This window comes from Balaenoptera borealis, assembly GCF_965194805.1.
Source record: "Balaenoptera borealis genome assembly, contig: HAP1_SCAFFOLD_847, whole genome shotgun sequence".
Classification (NCBI taxonomy): domain Eukaryota; kingdom Metazoa; phylum Chordata; class Mammalia; order Artiodactyla; family Balaenopteridae; genus Balaenoptera; species Balaenoptera borealis.
The window spans coordinates 109,292-128,234 of record NW_028123355.1 but is presented as its reverse complement, the minus strand read 5'-3'; the positions used below and the strand labels follow the sequence as shown (position 1 = coordinate 128,234).

The 18,943-nt window shown below is 37.4% G+C and overlaps 1 long non-coding RNA gene across 1 annotated transcript in view; it reads right to left on the bottom strand.

Annotated features, from left to right (window-relative positions):
- LOC309621688 overlaps positions 1-18,943 on the bottom strand; it is a 253,188-nt gene that overhangs the window by 143,124 nt on the left and 91,121 nt on the right. The window contains exon 5 of the long non-coding RNA XR_014240159.1: positions 13,282-13,436. This is a non-coding gene — a long non-coding RNA (uncharacterized lncRNA). The remainder of the gene's footprint in view (positions 1-13,281; positions 13,437-18,943) is intronic.

Below are 18,943 nucleotides of genomic sequence, written 5' to 3'. Positions count from 1 at the left end.
GAATACAATGTTACAGATGTCAACAGGGTTCAAATGCCAAATGTTAAGTAGCTTTCCCTTCCCTAAGGGAAATGGGAAACTATTAAGAGTTTTCACTGAACAGGTAATAAAGTATGGTTTATATTTTTAAGATTTATATTTAAAAATAAATTTTAAATTTTGACTGCAATATAGATTGGAAGTAGACAGGCAAACAGATTAAGATGTCATTGCAATCATTCAGGTTAAGAGGAATAACTGACCTGGAATTGTGACAATTTGGGTAGAATGTAAATATAGAATCCAAAATTATCTAGGAGGTGGAGTTGACTGGAATTGGTAAGTGAATGGATGTTGGAAGAGATGAAGATGCTTAGAATAGCTGTTGGTGCCATTTAATAAAGTAAAAACCACCATAAAATAAGTTGATTTAATGAAGAAATTTGATGAATTTTATTTTGGACTGTTGAGTTTGACTTGCTTTCATGATAGCCATTTGGAGGCGGCCCTAGTAAAAGAAAGATAAAGGGAGGAAAGAAAGAAGGAAGGAAGGCAAGCCAAATTCAGGTGAATATAGTTTATGACCAGTGATCAGTAAGAGATCAAGAGGTGAGATATTATGACTGGATGAATTCGAGCACTACAACAGAAAATATGGTTTAAAAATTGGGATTTAATTATTTATCATTTCAAATTCATCAATCTTGTGGATTGACAAAGGCAACCTTACCAGGATTATAAAAGAGGGTAGCATAAGTGGAGGAGAGAAGTAAGGTTTTTCTTGTAAGCCTAGGTAGGCTAGATTGTAAATGGTGATATAGAAATTTAAGTAAATAAGAGAATTCCTCTTCAAGCCATGATAAAATAACAAAGAATAGACTTAACTTTTGACTTCAAACAACAGGAGAACTGGGCAAAATCAAACTATTGACTCCAAAACATTAGGAACGTGATGTGATACTCCTTGGCAGAAAGGAAATAAACATTATTAGCTCTACAATCACCTAAACTTTCTGGCTGGAACAATTTTCAGAAGCAGAAGAATGTGAGCAGACCCCACTCACTTTACTGAGTTAAGGAGGAAGAGATTACAGCTCCAGAGGCTGAGACAGTAGGAAATTATGGGGCAGAATTTGAATAAATGCTAGAGCTTGCTCTGAATCCAGTCTGTCTGGTTCCAGGCAGAGCCTGTGCTTTAGTTACTCTGCTCTGCTCTCTTTCTCTAGGTTACACAATATAGACCAATCTATCATTTGTCAGTTATTTCACCACAGAAGGCCACACTTACTGCTTTCTGGTCTATTGCTCACCTCCCAAATCCAGCCCCTCATTACATCCAAATGTTTACAATTATGCACATCTTAAGCCCATTTTGGGTCAAGAGATCTAATTTCTTATTAGGTCCACACTTCAATGATATTAAAGATTAACATCTCCAGAAGCATCCAGCTGTACCCTGCCATTAATTTACTAAAAAAGTGTGTGCAAGAGAAAGGAAATTTAAGGAAACTAATATATATATGATAGACCCCACAATTCCTGAGCTCTCCTATTGGAGAGCAAACTTTTAATATGAAAAATTAAGTAGATCATCCCTTGATTTGTTGAGCATAATAAAGCTTATTGAAACTAATCAAATGACATTTTTTCTTAGGAAGGTCTTTCTGATATATAGCATTGGAAACTTACTTCATTGTTCATGATCATTAAGGCTTAATTTAATTTAATTCTATTTATTTTAATATTCAAACCTTTATTAGCTTCTGACACCGGTCAACCCCACTCCTGGGAGCAGTTCCCTCCTATACTTGTAAGATCATTTAATATGTACTTCGTAAGGAAGTCTGCATTTAGACTCAGGTTTGTTTGCTTGATTAATTTGGTGAACTTAAAGACATTGCTGAGTCAAAATTCAAACAACACATGGATTCTAAATTGCTCCAAGGTAAATTCTCAATTCTATACAATTTGCTGATTTTTAAAGGGGGGAAAAAAAAGATTTTCTAACTTTTCTCCAATTGTTTCCAAGGACAATTGACAATTTAATGCTATCATTTACATGTAGGCCAAAACATGATTTGTTCCTGTCTCTTTTTCATTTAATTCAACTTAAAAAAAAAAAATGTATTGATGGCCCACAATGAGCCAGGTTTTATTTCACTTTCCAAAGATACTTTAGTGAATCAAACAACGATGACTGCCTTTGTGGAGCTTATATTCTAGAAGCGATGGGGCAGCAGATAATGATAAACATGGACACATAAATGATATTTTACATTAAAAGGCCATGAGCCTTATGGAATGAAAGAACAAGGAAAGGGTTTTCAATTGTAGGCGGGGCCTGGGGGTGGATTCTACTTTTACTTAGGCTGGTATGGGTAGACCTCCTTTTGGTGATAGTTGAGCCAAAAATTTGAAGAAGTGAGGGACTTCACCCATGAAGCTATTTGGGGAAAATTGACCCATTCAGAGTCAGAGCAAAATCCTAAATGTGGAACTTGTCTGGTATGTTTGGAGAAAGCTATGAAGCTAGTGTCACCGGAGAAGCAGAAGGTGAACCGGAGCTCCCGCTGCATCTCAGTGATGTGAGATGTCTGAGAACTAAGGGAGGGGTAATCATGTGGGGCTTTTAAGTCATTTTGAAGAGTTTGGTTTATATTCAGAGTGAAATGGGAGCTAATTTAGAAAGACTGAACTTCTGTTTGTTAATGACAATTCTGGCTACCATATAGAGAAGTTGTGGGAGAGGAACTGGGGTCAAATCAGGTCACCTAATGATGAAGCGCTTCCTGTAATTCAGACAGGGAGTGACAGAAAATATAGCCAATCCAAATAAGTACATCTATTTCAGGAAACACCCTGAAGCATCTTTGAATAGGACACTATCTAGTTCACACACCAGTCACATCCGATATTCAAAGGATTTTATAAGGTTATCACTTTAAGTTAAGTTTGGGAACACACATTCACTCCTCTTCTGTGGAGAATGGTTTTTGGCAAGATAGTTTTAGTGCCATAACCACATTTCAGTGTGAATTCTTTGGTGTGCAGATTATATAAAATGCTTTGACGTATACTATATCAGTACACAGTAAAATCAAAGAGGAGAACTAAGCAGGGCTTAACTCATAGGCCTAGTGTTGCAAACTTCTTTCCCTTTGTCCCTCTGAAATCTGCTTCTCAGAGTTAGACACAATAGGTTGAGCAACAAGCAAGGATTAGGTATGGTTCACATATGATTCCAGAGTTGGTTTATAATCTTGAATGAGAATTGAAAAGTCAAAACCCCTTTACTACAATTCCTTTTCATGTGACTCTTGGGCATGCCATGTTTAAGAGGTACTGTGTCCCACATCCCTTTAGAAATACTAAGTATTTATCTAACTGCCATTCTCCTAGCTCTTTCTAGTCATGGTTCCAAACTGAGCCATGATTTTGAACCATCATTCAACATTTTAACGAGTATGTATTTATGTATCTAGTAGGTTTGGCCAGCCTGGCATTTTCATATGGATTCCCACATATACAGTTTAGGAAGATTACACACATTAAAATGGTTCTTTCTTCCAAAAGTCCCTGTTATATTTACTATAGAGAAAAAAAATTGGATGATCATTTTAACCCTTGCTAATGTTTTTTACAAGATTACAAAAAGTTTTATCTAATAAATAACATAAAATATGTTTTATAAAATATAGATAAATTTTACAAAATATATACAGAGGTTGTATTAGTAATTAATAATTAGTAAATAATTAATAACCAATACAAAACCAATCAGGGGGTTGCTGCTCAGATACACAATTATGAGGATAAAAACAGAACAAAAACAAACATCACTGGAATACAGACCCCCCTCAGCTCCACCACTAAGTAATCATAGGGATTGTCCTTAAGGACCTCCTGCCTCCCTCTTGCTGTCAGAATCCATTGTTAGCGACACCCTTTCTCTCTCATCCCTCCACATGTGTACAAAACTCCCAGTACAACTGTATTTAGCTGTGTTCTTTCTCATATCAGGTAAAGAGTAATATGCAAATAAACATGTAATCAAAGAGGTGAGTTATTTGTCAAATCTTGTGAGTTGCAAGGTCTTCTTAGTATGAAAGCTAAGGAGAAATTCAATGTTTATATTAGAAAAAAAATGAATTTAATTATGAAATGTAATCAGCACTCATATTCTGTGTGCCTGCTCCTTGAAAAAAGTTTTGCTAAGTCATGCCTTCAATTTCAAGACCTTACAGTTCATTGGAATGAGGAACTATGAATAGATATGTGCACATCACTAACTCCAGTATAAGACACTGGGAGAGAAGAGCTGGAAGGTAGCACTATAATGCCCTAGATTGCACTAGACATTAGATCTTTACCCATAGGATACCCATTTCATTTTACTAAATGGCTCTCTATAAACCTAGTGAAATGAATGATTTGCCAGATATTGTAAAGAGGGTAGAACTACAGGATTTTATAGTGTAGGTTCAAACTCTTTGCCTGACTCTCATAGTTTATAAGCTAGTCTCTTGCAGCCTTAACACAATGATGTTAAAAGCAAAGCAGCTACAAATTCCCTACCGTCCTGTGCCCCCGTATCTCCAACCAGGAGTCGCTGAGAGGACAGAGCAAAGCGTCACCCTGCTGAATAGCAATTACTGCTTCTGTAATACCTATAATAACTGGCCCTAGTTTATAAAATTGAAACAAATTGCTTACAAGTAATTATTTTCAAGCAACATAAATAGTTTAAAGCTATTGCATCTGAAAAGTTAATTACCCTGAGTGCAACTCAGCATAATTTTCTTTTATAAAATATTTTATATTAAAAACCAGGCTGTTCACTAATGTCAGACAAAGGATTGTTCCCTTTGTGACAAGTTCACTTTTAATTTGCTTTTATTAATTATTTACTGATCCTATTCATAAAGAAAAACTGGAAATATATTACATAGCCTTTTATTTTTGGACATTGAGATATATTTAGAACTAAAGAGGAAATGAAGGAAGTAAATGTTCTTGTAATTCTTCACTCTCTGGCCGCTTCTATTCCAGAGACAGGAACAGCCCCCAAGACCACACTGTGAATTAGTCTGAGAATATCAACTGGGCTCAGAAACTTCCTCTCCCCCGCCCTCCAGCAAAACACATTTTATAACCAATCTTAACGAGCTGCAGTCTAGTGACTGTCAGTGGTCATACCAACAAAGCTGACAAATTAATTTACCTTAAAGCATAGTTAAGTGGTAATAGCAGTGCTGTTTTCTCAGAGAATGTTTGCATGTCAGTAGGGACTCCAGGTTACCCCAAAGGAATTGACAATTAATAGTGAAGCTATACAAATGGCACTGATCAGAAATACGTATACAAATGGGACAGTATTAAGGTATATATATTTTTTCTACATATATTTGCTCCTACAATTTCAATTAGATAATGGTTTTCTGTTTTCTTTCTCAGTGGACATTTGTTGTAGGAAAGCAGAAAAGAGCAGCTTAAAGCCAAAGACTTTTCCAGTATTTTATAAAATCTGAAATTGAATAAAGAGGTAGGTGTTCCACATTAGAAATAAAGAGGATGATAACTTTGGGAAAGACAAGCCAACAATTGGCTGGTTTTCCCCAAGGATCAAAGCAGGTTGGAAGAACCTGAGGATTGTGAGAGTCATGAGCTGACCTCCACCTGTTTGTGGGGAGGAGGCTGGGGGTGAGCTCGGGCTTATGGAAAAGGATGGAACTGAGCAGTGTGGACGCTGGATCCCCACCCAGGAGCATCTGTATTGACCTAGTTCCTGAGCACGGCCCAGAAGCAACAGAGCTAATGGGAATGTGTCCTATAATACCTTGGGGCCATGTAAACATGTAAAGCACTGCGTTGTGCTGGAGTGGAAGTGTGCGCCCCAGTAACTGAGTTTAAATTGTACTTCTCCCATTCCTAGTAACTCTATTTGTGCATCCACACTCCAATCTCTCAGCTTCTGTCTTTCTAGGTGTCTCCTTGAGCACTATACATCACAGCAGATGCAAAGCAGGGTGTGATACATCTTTCTGGAGCATCAAGTTTTTTTTGTTTTTTTTTAAAAGTATTTATTTATCTATTTATGGCTGTGTTGGGTCTTAGTTTCTGTGCTAGGGCTTTCTCTAGTTGTGGCAAGCGGGGGCCACTCTTCATCGCGGTGCGCGGGCCTCTCACTGTCGCGGCCTCTCTTGTTGCGGAGCACAGGCTCCAGATGCACAGGCTCAGTAATTGTGGCTCACGGGCCCAGCTGCTCCGCGGCACATGGGATCTTCCCAGACCAGGGCTCGAACCCGTGTCCCCTGCATTGGCGGGCAGATTCTCAACCACTGCGCCACCAGGGAAGCCCGAGCATCAAGTTTATTAACTAGAATTGGAAGAACCAAGGAGTCCTTGGAACAAGAACTATCCCCCTCCCCCACCAACACGGAAGACAGAAGAGTGGGGGAGGGGAGACGTGACCCAGGAATGACAGTCCAGTCTCTGAAGTTTCACCCAGGTGGGGGTTGAGGGGCAGACCTGCAGCCACGGTGGCCTCGCTTTCGGTCGCCCGGGCTGCTCCGGACCATCCTCTGAGCTGGCCAGGGTCTTGGATACGATGCTTCTGAAGGCCGCGCAGAGAACACCCTCATCTTCCACTGGACCGGGCCCCAGGGAGCGCGGCGGCCTGACCTTACTGCCTCGGTCATGCATGGGGTTCACATGGGCTCACTTTATTATGACGCCTCTTGCTGGGCAGCTTGCAACAAAGATGTTTCAAAACAAAGTTCCAGATTCTCCTAGCCACCCCTTGCTTTTTCTGGCTGTGGCCAGAGGGAGTGGATGAGGACACACTCTCAGGCTGCCCAGTGTGGGAGGACCCTCCAGTGTTGGACACACCCGGGGGGCAGCTGGTTCCCTCTGGGGCTCCAATCCTGCTGCTGGTAGAGGGGGATGTCCCAGTGCCACACTGGGGGGCTGGGCTGGGGGTGGCAGTCCTCGCCTCCAGGCTGGGTGGGGGACAGGCAGACTCACCGGTCTTCTGCCCCGCCTGCTGGTCTTCCTGCAGCTGCACGTTTTCTCCCTGGTAGAGCCACCTGCTTTTCAGGGGGGACACCACAGGGCTTTGAGAAGGCTCAAGTTCACTGCCGCTGAGGTCCCCGCGACAGAAGGGCCTCACAGTTACGATGGAGGCCCCTACCTGGGGTTTCTTGGCGCTCACACTGCCTGTTCCAGCATCCTGGATCTGGTCGCAAGTCAAGCCCGGAGTCGTCACCGTTGTCACCTTCAGGTCCTCTTCACAGGGTGGCTGGAGTGGCTCCTTCTGGCCCATGTTTAACCAAGCATGACTCATGAGGTCAGGTAAGGTGCCTCTGTCACTGGGGTTGAGGGCAATCATTTTTTGTAATAGATCCCTTATCTCCAAAGACAGATAAGGTGGGATGTGGTATTTCCCTTTTAGGACTTGCTTCCGCAGCTCCTGGTAGTCTTTTCCCCAAAAGGGCTGGCACCCAGTTACCATGGCGTAGAGCACTACTCCCAGGCTCCACACGTCCACCGCAGGGCCGTAGCTCTGCCCCAGGAAGATTTCCGGGGCAAAGTAAGGGGGTGTGCCACAGATTGTGTCCATTTGTCCAGAGTCATCACACTTGTTGCTGAAGCCAAAGTCTGTAAGTTTGATATTCATGTTGGAATCAAAGAGGATGTTCTCTGGCTTCAGGTCCCGATGCACGATGCCCCTCTGGTGGCAGTGCTGCAGGGCGGAGAGCAGCTGCCGGAACGGGCCTCGGGCCTCCGCCTCTGTCATACGGTCATGGATCTTCAAATAGTGGCACATGTCCCCCCCACTGAGGTACTCCATCACCAGAATAAATGCCTCCTCTGTGTTAATCGCCCCCAGCAGTTTTACAATATTGGGGTGATTCAGGAGCTTCATACTGCACACTTCCCGGAAAACTGCCTGGACACTTGCGACGCTCTGATGCCTTTTCTTAATCACCTTGAGAGCCACCTGTGTCCCGGTCAGAATGTGCCGCGCCAACTTTACTTTACTGAAGGTGCCTTCACCAATGGTGCGGAGGATCTCAAAGCCATCAATATGAGCCTCCTTGTCAGCAGAGTTGGCTGTGAGGCCCTGCATCATGGTGACCTGTTAACTACACTGACTGACAGCACTACCTAGCAACGCTAACTACACTAACAATGCTAACTGTACTAACAGTGCTAAGTGTGCTGTCTCTACTAACAGCGCTAACTACGCTAACTGTACCAACAGTGCTAACTAGCACTAACTACACTAACTATGCTAATCAAGTATTAACTACACCAGCTATGCTAACTATACCAACAGTACTGACTATGCTAACTGTACTAATCTAGCAATACTAACTAAAATTAAGATACAAATGAGAAAAAGAACAAAGGAAGAAAAGAAAGCAGAAGAAATGGAAAAGAAACACCAAAAAATTGAGAAGAAAAAATTTAAAACTAAAAGAAATGATAAAGAGAGAAAAATGAGAAAAAGGCAAAGAAGAAAGAAAAATGAGAAAGATAAAAAAGAGTAGAGAAAAGAGAAAAATAAATCAACAAAATGGCAGAAACAAGGAAAAAACAAGCTAACTGTAGGTCCAAGGCCGTCAGGTCACCAAAAGCAGCTTCCTGGGCTCTAAGGACCAAAAACCTGAGCCCAGCTGCCCCTGTTACAGGGCTCTGTGAAGTACATCACAGTGGTGCACTCTGAGGTCAGAGCAAGAAATGGACGCATCACAGCTGGGGGTAAACCACAGGGGTTTTCTCACTTCTTGAGTTCAAGGCCCCTTTACACTTAGGAAAAAGGATCCCAAAGAAATTTTTCTTTACGTGTGTTATTAGATATTGGTATTCACTTTGTTATAAATTAAAATCTGTAGGATACTTCCAGTGGCCTTTTTATTTCTAGTTTGAAAATCTGTAATAATTTTAAAGACCTCATAATGTCTACACTTGAAATATTCAATTCCTTTTCCTTAAATTCTGGTCTCAAAATAATGTTACAACTTAACTGACTTCACGATACTATACAAAATGTTCTGCTGCATAAGACACGATAAGGTACATTATGAAAGTTCTATGAAGCTGAGAGAAGATTTGCCAGGAAGGTCAAGAGCAGATTTCTCATCAGGAGCCTCGGAGGCCAGATGGCATGGCTCAATGTACTTCAAGTGTTGAAGGAAAGAAACCATCAACCAAGAATCCTATATCTAGCAAAACTTTCCTTCGAAAATGAGGGAGAAATCAAGACATTCCCAGTTAATCAAGAGTTCTTAACCACCAGACCCGCCTGCCACAGGGAGTTCTTCAGGTTGGAGTCAAGGACCCTGCACAGTAGCTCAAAGCCTTATGAAGAAATAAAGACCTCTGACAAAAGTAGATAGACGGGCGATGAGAAAAGCTAATCCTGTTGTAACTTTGGTTTGTAGCTCCACTTTTTGTTTTCTATTTGATTTAAGAGACTAATATATAATAAAACACACCACACACATACAAATCAAAAAAAAATATCTATACCTAAAGCTATTACTAGAATTAAAAAATTTCACACATCTTATTAATATATACACTTGATGAAAAAAGCGTTGAAAATTAGCATCAATATTGATATAACTATTTAGGAATTTAGATTACATGTTCCCCTATGTAATTCAATTAATATTTGGGAGAAAATTAGGAGATAAAAATTCTTTGAAATCTTAACATTTCATTATAAAAATAACCTTAATAACTACATAAATGAAGTAGAACTTTGGTGTGTAGATTTCTATCTGCATATACATAGAAAATTATGAAATATATACAAACATGTGTTTGTATATATGGCCTTTACATATTCTATGAAATGGCCTTTACATATTCTATGAAAAATTCGTTCCCACCAACTAATGTATCACGGAAAAAAATTTCCAGAGGAGATATAGATAGATAGATAGATAGATAGACAGACAGACATGGATATATGTATCTATGTTTGCCTCTATAGACCCTTACGAGTAGTTGACATTATGGATGGTTCTACTAATTGACTCTTCTCAAATTTCTCCATGTAAGTTTGAGATAAACATGTAGGACAGCTTTCTTACCATGTGGGTAGTAAATGGGAGTAACAAGGACTATTGAAGGAGAACACAGCACATTGCTGTGTTAGTCTACTGAATATACTAAAAGGAGAAATTGAACCATCCCCATGTCAATCCTTGGGGATTAAGCAGAAGAACAAGGTGTTTACGTTACTCAAGTTTCAAACAAGCGAACAAACACCTCAGCACTTCCAGGTAACTACATTTCCACAAAAACTCCTATGAACATGCCAATAAGTCCAGAGCATCAAGAACTATGGCTAAAGAGGCCTTATGAGGCACTCAAAGACCTCACTTAGCCTAGAGTAAGTGGTTATACAGACTAATCCTTCTGTAACCCAAGTGAGGGGTGGAGAAGAAGCACTTCCTCATAGCATAGGGCAGTGGTGATGGACAGAGAATATGCAAGGAATGAACTCTTAATACTGGCATCTTGTAGGCACACAGAGTATATAGATCATAGGAACAATGAGAAAAGAAACCTTTAGTTCCTTTAATTGGCTGAATTCATTAGAGGCTAGTATGGTTTAGACAAAAAAAAAAAAAAAAAAGAGGCTCTTTCTAGCACAAGAGTTGGAAGATTGGTGGCCTATTTCAGTAGTTCTTATATAATCCAAACTCAGGTGAACAAGTGTTAGAGACAATATACTTTATTATTATCAATCTTTGTAGGAGAGGCATAAACCCAGTCTGATTATATTTGAAAAAAAACTACTGTGATAATACTTCCCTTCCATGTGTTGGAGTATAATTTGCCATAATATATTTGGAGAAAATCTGGAATTTATCATATTCACAGTGAAAAAAAGAACAATCTGCCAGGGATTGGGGAGGGGAGGAGGGAAGGATGAACAGCTAGAGCAGACAGGATTTTTAGGGCAGTAAAACTATTCCACATGATGTGGTGGTAATGGTGGGTACATAACATCATGCCTTTGACAAAACCCACAGAACTGTAGATCACAAAGAATGTGAGCCCTTAAAATAACTGACTTTATTTTATAACAATGTATCAATGTAGGTTCAATTTTAACGTGCTTACCACACCAAGGCAAGATGTTAATAATGAGGGCAAGGGAAGGAGTGGGAGGGGGAGTATATGGGAACTCTGAACATGCTGCTCAAGTTTTCTGCAAGCTCAAAACTATTCTAAAAATAAATTCCAATAATTCAAAAAATGTAAAGAGAATAAGAAAGGCATATTAAGTTAATACTAAACTAAAAACTTTGGAGTAGGCATATTAATTTCAACAAGGCTGATTTAAGAATCAGCTTGGGACACCTGGAAACAAAGGGCAGGGTTAGCCCCTACAGCCAGTGCTGCTTTACAAGATTTGGACTAAACACATAACTGAGTCTTTTGCTCCATGTGGGAGTGAAGAAAAGTGTAGGAGGGGCTTTGCCTCCAGCCTTACAGTGAGCTCCCTGAGGGGTTGTTCTCTATCTTGTTTCACACTGAGACTGTTTATAGGTGACATTCTTTCTGGGTCAAAACCATTCCAGTGGGGGTAAGCTGAGACGAAGTGAGAGAGTGTCATTGACATATAGACACTACCAAATGTAAAATAGATAGCTGGTGGGAAGCAGCCACATAGCACAGGGAGATCAGCTCGGTGCTTTGTGACCACCTAGAGGGGTGGGATAGGGAGGGTGGGAGGGAGATGCAAGAGGGAGGAGATATGGGGATATATGTATACATGTAGCTGATTCACTTTGTTATACAGCAGAAACTAAAACAACATTGTAGAGCAATTATACTCCAATAAAGATGTTAAAAAAAAATTTTTTTTAATTAAAAATACCAAGGAAAAGGTGGGACATTACATATTAATAAAAGTATCAATTCTCCAAAAAGACATAAAAATCCTAAAGTTGTGGAATCTGACATCAAGCTTTCAATATATGTGAAGCAAAAACTGATAGATCAAGTAGGTACAGAATCAGTAAGGATAGACTTGACCTGGACAGTAATAGCAATCAAACTAATATAATTGGCATTTATAGAATACTCCACTCAACAACAATAAAATATACATTTTTCTCAAGCTCATGTGGTTCACAGAGAAGAGTCTCAAGAGGAATTTTAAAAAGCAATAATATAGAATTAAAAATTTAAAAAAAATTGTAGATACAGAGAAAGCAGTGCTGAGAGGAAAATTAAGTGCATATATTCAGAAAGAAGAAAGATCTATAATCAGTAATCTGAGCTCCACCTCAGGAAACTAGAGAATGAAGAACAATTTAATATTAGTGTAAGCAGAAAGTAAAAAGAAATAATACATATGTGAGCATAAGTTATTGAAACTGAAAACTTTAGTAGAGAAAATCAATGAAACCAAAAACTTCTTTGAAAAGACCAGCAAAACTGATAAACCTCTAGCCAGGTTAACAGAAAAAGAAAAGAAAAGAAAAAATAATTACCAATATCAGAAATTAAAGAGACGTCATCCTGACCTGTTTCATGAATGTTAAAAAGGCAGTAAAGAACAACAAGCAGAACTCTATAATTTAGATGAAACAGAATGATTTCTTCACAGACACAAATGCTTAAAACTTACACAAGGAGAGACAGGTCATCTGATCAGGCCCATATCTATTAAAAAAAAATTGTATCAATAATCAAAAACCTTCCAAAAAAGAAACCTTCAGTTCAGATAGTCACCGGTGAATTTTACCAAATCAAAAGAAATGGTGCCAATTACCACAATCCCTTCCAGAAAACAGAAGCTGAGGAAACTCATTCTATGAGGTCAGCATTACCATAATACCAAAACCAGACACAAGCATTACGTGAAATAAAAATATTTATATATCATGTTAAGAAGTTGAAAACTTTCTCACTAAAATCTAGAAAAAAGGAAAGATATTCTCTTTTACTCTTCCTACTCTCCGTTTTACTGAGATTTTTAGCTAGTACATTAAAACAAGAAAGAAAAAAAAAGAGAAAGTATTTGGCTTGGAAAGGATTAAATAAAGCTGTCTATACTTGCAGATGACATGATTGTCTCTGCAGAAAAATATAATTTTGGAAAATTATGGAAATAATAAAGGACTATAACAAGGTCACAGGATTCATGGTTTAGTATATATTCTTGTGTATATGCTATACATACATATATATGTATTTTGTATATATACCGTACATATAAATATAAACACACATACATTTAATAAGTCAATGAAATTTGAAATTAAAACATACCATGTTGGGCTTCCCTGGTGGTGCAGTGGTTGAGAATCTGCCTGCCAATGCAGGGGACACGGGTTCGAGCCCTGGTCTGGGAAGATCCCACGTGCCGCGGAGCAACTGGGCCCGTGAGCCACAACTACTGAGCCTGCGCGTCTGGAGCCTGTGCCCTGCAACAAGAGAGGCCGCGATAGTGAGAGGCCCGCGCACCGCGATGAAGAGTGGCCCCCGCTTGCCGCAACTAGAGAAAGCCCTCGCACAGAAACAAAAACCCACCACAGCCAAAAATAAATAAAATAAATAAATAAAATAAATTTCTAGTTAATATTAAAAACAAAAAAAAACATACCATGTATATTGTACCATAAAAATGAAGTACTTAAATATAAATCTAACAAAATATGTACAGGAACTATATGTGCAAAAGTATAAAATGCTGATAAAAGAAAACAAAGATTAAATAAATCAAGAGTTATTCTGTGTATACTGACTGGAAAAATCAATATTATTAAGATGTTTATTCTTCTTAACTGTATCTATATATTCCATGCAATTCCAATCAAAATTCCAGTAAGCTATTTTCTTGATATTGACACACTAATATCAAGTTAATGTGGAAAGGAGAAAGACCTAAAATTGCCAAAACAATAATAGAAGATTAACAGCATAGCTGTAGTGCTAACAATTCCTGATTTCAAGAATTACTATAAAGCTACAGTAATCAAGAGAGTATGATATTGGCTCAAGAATAGACACATAGATCAATTAAACCATATAAACAGCCCAGAAGGAGATGCACAGAAATGCAGTCAACTGGTATTTCACAAGGGACAAAGACAATCAAGAGAGAAATAGATGAATGGATAAACAAAGTGTGGTACATTCAAACAGTGCAATATTATTCAATGAAGAAAAATAAATGAACTAAAATGCCATGAAAGGATATGGATGAATATTAAATGTATAGGGTAAAATGAAAGAAGCCAGTAGCAAAAGTCTACATACTGAATTATTCTACTTATATGACATCTGGAAATGACAGAACCTATAGGCATGGTAAATCAGTAATGGCCAGTAGATTAAAGAAGGGCTAGAAATGATGATGAAACACAGGGAATATGTTCAGCGTTTCAAAACAATGCTGTATACTTTCATTGCAGATACATGACACTAAGCATTTGTAAAATTCCATAGAGCTTTACAGCTCAAATAGTAAATATTAATATAAACAAATTTAAAAAAATCATTTAAGAGGTCAGGGGAATCCAGGATGGGTGCAGAATGTAACTCGGGGCTGGGTATATGGGAACTCTCTGTATTACCCTTTCAATTTTTCTATAAATCTAAAATCTTTTCTAAAAACAAAAACTTATTTTTAAAAAATTCTGCAAGACACAAATAGAATACATTCAAAGAAAGTCACATCATAGTCAAGCATCATAAATGAAAATAATATTTAACCAGAAAATAAAAAGATACATTATATTCTGGCACAACAATAAGAAGAATGAGAGCTAACATCATCAGAAACAAGTGAAGCCAGAGATAATAAAATCATATATTTAATGAAATTATAGGAAAAATGTGTAACCCCCAAATTTTATATCTACTAATAATTTTGTCCCCAAATTAAGGTTAAATAATGAAATTTTCAAATAAACAAGAACAGGCAGAATTTGTTGCTAGCTGAACCAGACTGCAAGGAATACTGTTGATAGCGCTTCAGATAAGACAAAGAAAACCAAACCAAACCAAAACAAACAAACAAAAATGAGCACAAATTTACTGATGTACGTATCTGCAGGAAGAAATGAAGATCACCGGAAAGGGAAATTGTGAATTTAACTATAAAATAATATTTATAAAATATATTAAATAGTTACTAACTCTTTAAAGAAAAAACTACACTGTGGATACATAACACATAATAGAAGGAGAATGAGTGACAACTAAAGTACAAAGGACAAAACAACAATACATGGTATTTTACTTACAATAATGGCTAATGGGCATAATTTAAGTCACTTTGAAAAGTGAAAGATTAAAAAGCTGAATTTAGAAAATAACCAGTAATAACACAAAGCAACATACATTTAAAACATTGACAGAATTAACAGGAGCTACAGAAAAATATACAATGAACCACAGCTATTTCAAATAGGATTTTCTCATAATTAAAAACAAAAAAATCAGTAATGCTATAAAAGCTTTATTTTTTATTGAAGTAAAATTGATGTATACCATTATAAAAGTTTCCGGTGTGCAACACTGTAATTCAATACACAACGGGATCATCATCAAAAGTGTAGTTATCATCCATCACCACAGAGTCGATCCCTTTTACCCATTTTGCCCACCTCTCAACCCCTTCTCCTCTGCTATATCTGTTCTAGATATAAAAGTTTTAAACTATATTATTATCTAACTTACCTAACAGAAATTTATAGAATACTACATCTGGCAGCTAAAATACATAGTCTTTGGGGCTATAAAACAAGTCTCAATAAGTCACAAAGGATCATATGTTCTGTGAACATACATAAATGAATAAGTGTTTTCGCGAAGAATAATGAGATAATCTTATGTGTTTGAGAATTAGCAGTACGTGTCTAAATTAACACTTCTTTAAAAAAATGCAATGGGAATTTAAAATATATTATTGACAGTATGGAAATAGAAATTTCCCTTATCAAAACTTATATGATTGAGGCAAAACAGTCTTTGGATATACTTTATCATTTAAATATGAAAGTTTAAAAAATCAATAAGCTAAGCCTCCATCTCAAGATTCTAAAAAGGAAAAAGGAAAATTTAAAACCCAGAGGAAGAAGAAGGATAAAAAGTAGAATGATGAGAACAAAGATCAAAGATATAAAATAGAGAAAAATAACAAAGCCATAAGCTTTAATCTTTGAAAGTTTAATAAAATTGATAAACTCTGTAGTAGTAGAATAATACCCCCTCCCAAGTTGTAAAAGTGTTATTTCCCAGAACCTGGGAATATGTTCCCTTACATGGCAAAGAGACATTGCAGATGCAGTTAAGTTAGGATCTCCATAGCGTTTCCTGAATTACCCTGGTGAGCCAGTGTAATCACAAAGGTCCTTATTTTGAAAAAGAGTAGACGAGGGAAGCAGAAGTGTCGGAGTCAGAAAAGGAGATGTGACAGTGGAAGCAAAGTGAGAATGATTTCATTTCAGGCTGTAAGTATGGAAGGGGGCCAGTAGCTGAGGATTGGGGAGAGCCTCTAGAAGCTGAGAAAGGCAAGAAAATGGATTCCCAGAATGTGCAGAAGGAATGGGGTCCTGTAAACATTTTAACTGTAGCTTAGTTGGACCTATTTTGAACTGTGATCTCCAGAACTGTAAAATAATAAATTTGTGGTGTTTTAAGTCACTAAGATTGTGTTAATTTGTTACAGCAGCAACAGGAAACTAAGAGAAACCCTTAGCAAGACTGATAAAAAATGTAAAGTACACACAAATTAACGTTAACTGAAAGCAATATAGTGGTGCCAATACACATATTTTCAAATTAAAGGAGAATAAGAGAATAGTGTATTTCCTTCTTGATTTTCAATACTGTATTTAGCAGAAACCAACTTTATTTATTAGCATAAGGACATAGGGGCGACAATGAAAAACAACAATCATAAGGAGAAAAAAGAAAAGAAAACAAAATGTACTATTTAATTAATTGTAAATGGATTAAAAAAATCATCCATTTTTAATTTGCTGTTTGTTAACTTTTTTTTTTTAACAGCTTTATTGGAGTATAATTCCTTTACAGTGTTGTGTTAGTTTCTGCTGTATATCAAAGTGAATCAGCTATACATATACATATAGCCCCAGATGCCCTCCCTCTTGCCTCTCCCTTCCCCCGTCCCTATCCCACCCCTCTAGGTGGTCACAAAGCACGGAGCTGATCTCCCTGTGCTTGAGTATCCTTTTAAAACAGCAAGATGTCCGGATCCTAATATCAATAAAACAAATTAGGACAATAAATGACTCCATTAAAATAAATCTGTTGCCCATAAATTTTCTAGCAATTAATATAAATCAACTTTATTATAAATTGTATAGTACACTCCTGCCAAATTGAGAACTATATATTTTATTTCCATCTGTATTTTGAAGTGTGAATACTAGAAAATTAGCTTTAATAAAAGCTCAATTAATCTAAGTAATAATGCCTAAATATCTCTTGGTGTGAAGGGTCTTGAAACACATGATTTTCCATCCCAATGCCAGTTTTGTCTAATCATCTTATGGGCAAAATTTATGTCATATTTTTGCTTTGAAAAATCTATTTGGAACAAAGAAAATTATAGTTAGGCAACAAGTCCTGTATTGTTGAAAATTAGCAACTGTTATCACAACAACAACAATAAAATGTACTTTGACTCCAATGTAATTATGTACTTAATTTTTCTCTTTTTTAATTTTCAAGAACCATTTTTTATTAAACCCATATAAGAAAATTTACTTATCGGTGTTATTTATATTTAATTTACAAGAAGACTGAAGCAACAGTTATGTCACTATTATATATTGCTTAAATTTTTTCACTGATTTTATGTTAGAGTTATTTGGAAAGTTTATAGTCCTTAAATTTCGATTAATGTCCTCACATTTTGTTGCATGTGTGCTCAGTTCTCCCAAAAATTATTTGAACTTGACCACTCTGAATATAAAGCTGGCATTCAAGTCAATCAAAAAATTACTTATGTCTTTGGTGAAATGTCTATTTACGTCTTCCGCCCATTTTTTAATTGGATTGTTTGTTTTTTTTTGATATTGAGCTGCACGAGCTGTTTGTATATTTAGGAGATTGATCCTTTATCTATTGTTTCACTGGCAAATATTTTCTCCCATTCTGAGGGTTGTCTTTTCATCTTATTTATGGTTTCCTTTGCTGTGCAAAAGCTTTTAAGTTTAATTAGGTCCCAGAAGACATACAGATGGCCAAGAGGCACACAAAAAGATGCTCAACATCACTAATTATTAGAGAAATGCAAGTCAAAACTACAGTGAGGTGATACCTCACACCGGTCAGAATGGCCATTATCAAAAAATCTAGAAACAATAAATGCTGGAAAGGGTGTGGTGAAAAGGGAACCCTCCTGCACTGTTGGTGGGAATGTACGTTGATACAACTATGGAGAACAGTGTGGAGGTTCCTTAAAAAACTAAAACTAGAACTACCATATGACCCAGCAATCCCACTACTGGGCATATACCCTGAGAAAAGCATAATTCAAAAAAGAGACATGTACCACAGTGTTCACTGCAGCACTATTTACAATAACCAGGACATAGAACTAACCTAGATGGATAAAGAAGATGTGGCACCTATATACAATGGAATATTACTCAGTCATAAAAAGAAACGAAACTGAGTTATTTGTAGTGAGGTGGATGGACCTAGAGTCTGTCATACAGAGTGAAGTAAGTCAGAAAAAGAAAAACAAATACGTATGCTAACGCATATATATGGAATAGATTCCATATATGCAATCTAAAAAAAAAAAAAATGGTACTGATGAACCTAGTGGCAGGGCAGGAATAAAGATGTAGACATAGAGAATGGACTTGAGGATATTGGGTGGGAAGGGAAAGCTGGGGCGAACTGAGAGTAGCATTGACATACATACATTACCAAATGTAAAACAGTTAGC